The sequence below is a fragment of the Galeopterus variegatus genome, unplaced genomic scaffold (assembly GCF_000696425.1).
Source record: "Galeopterus variegatus unplaced genomic scaffold, G_variegatus-3.0.2 Scaffold8161, whole genome shotgun sequence".
NCBI lineage: Eukaryota > Metazoa > Chordata > Mammalia > Dermoptera > Cynocephalidae > Galeopterus > Galeopterus variegatus.
Window position 1 is genome coordinate 52857 of NW_007734272.1, and position 1772 is coordinate 54628.

The 1772-nt window shown below is 41.8% G+C and overlaps 1 pseudogene; it reads right to left on the minus strand.

The window, feature by feature from the left end:
• Positions 1-115: 115 nt before the first annotated feature.
• On the minus strand, positions 116-1012 carry LOC103608220 (annotated as a pseudogene).
• Between the last annotated feature and the right edge of the window lie 760 nt (positions 1013-1772).

Genomic DNA, 1772 nt, shown 5'->3' on the forward strand with positions numbered 1-1772 from the left:
AAAATTTCCTTTGTCTTGCAAATCGTTCAATGAAATTTTTTTCTTTTTTGAAAATAACTGCACACAATGCTTTTTATCATCTTGGGGCAAATTTCTTTTCTCCACAAAAACCCAATTAAGAACATTGTACCAGTTTACTCTTACTTCCTTACTGTTCACTAATTTAAAGTGGTTATAGGAAAGAATGCTAAATACTGTACATAAAGTGCTGAGACCCTGATTAATTGATAATGGATCCTTAAATAAAATGTGCCCCCAAATAAAGTAGTGCAGATCTTGAAATGTCCAAACATGTTATAGGCGACTGGTGAAGTGTTCCAAATGATCCAATAAGCTTATAAGTTCACCATGAAAACTATTACTCCAGATAACAGCACCATAAGTAAAGCAGAAACTGACCAGGAAACAAATATTCCTCCTTCTCCAAACACTAGCTCAAAGTAGGTCACCAAGGCCAACAACATACCATTGGTGCCTGCTAGCACAGCAGCTGCCATTGAGTTGACTTGCACTTCATGCTATTTGGCTCCTACCCACACTTGATAAAGGGATGTAACTAAAACAGCAAGAGTAGCAAAAAACCGTTCCAAGGAAATTAAACTTAACTTCTTAATAAGAATTTGGGATTACACCTAAAGTTATAGGAATCAGTATGAACCATGTTCTGGTGGAGAAGTTTTTCTGGTAGCAGAAGGTCTGGATGCCTGTGATCACCACCATGGTTATGGCCTTGGCCAGCTGACAGGTGCCTATGGTGTTCTGCAGAGAGAGGCTGGTGAAGACCACAAAGCCACTGAAGCTAGGAAGAAGAGCTTGGAGGGTGGCAGACTTTTGGAGGAAAAAGTGTACAGCTTCTGGTGGATGTACAAGCCCAGTCAGCTGGCCACGAAGTGCACCAGGGTCAGGCTCATGTTGGGGAAGCCGTGGTGCACACAGATCCATTTGTTGAGGAATGTGATGCAGATGGACACCAGAAGGTTGTTGAACAGGAGCCCAGCGGTGATTCACCCATTGCCCTGCACTCAGTCAGCCAGCTATGCCACAATCCCCACCCTGGCTGAGTGGCGACCCCCACGACATCAGGGCTGTCCATCCTCCAAGAGGGGCGCCTAACCTGTCTCCTGCTGCCCTTTCCCTCACTACCGTGTCTTTGCCAATGCCAGCCTCACTGTCCGGTCCTGGAGAGACAGGCACCCATTGGGTCCTCCGCTGCCGCTGCCACCCTTTGGGCTGGCGGGGACCAGAACAATGGCTACTCTTTTTTTTTCTTCCCGGTAAAACCTAGCCTTGCATGTAACAACTATTCAGTAATTATTTGTTGAATTTAATTTAATTTAAGAATGGGTCTCAAATGCTATTATGGATATGGCTAATAAACTCTCAGTGTATTTACAAGTTCTTGGAAAATGGAAAATGAAATGAATTAAATATATTATGGCAGAAGACAAATATTTTGAAGTACAATAACCAGTGCCTATAACCACTTTAAACTCAGTGAATAGTAATTAAGTAAGAGTATACTGGCTCAGAGTTTGCCACATCATTTTTTAGATTATTTATCATCATCTCTTAATTACTGGTTTGCATGTCTCTCTTCCCCACTAGACTACGATTTTTTCAGGGGAAAGGACTACCCCAATTCCCTCTATATTCCCAGTACCCAATGAAGGGTACAACTCATAGTCAGTTCTCCATAAATATTTGCTTAATCTATGAAATAAAGATGCAAGAGTGGTTTACTCTTGGGCTCTTTTTTTTTTTTTTTTTTTTTT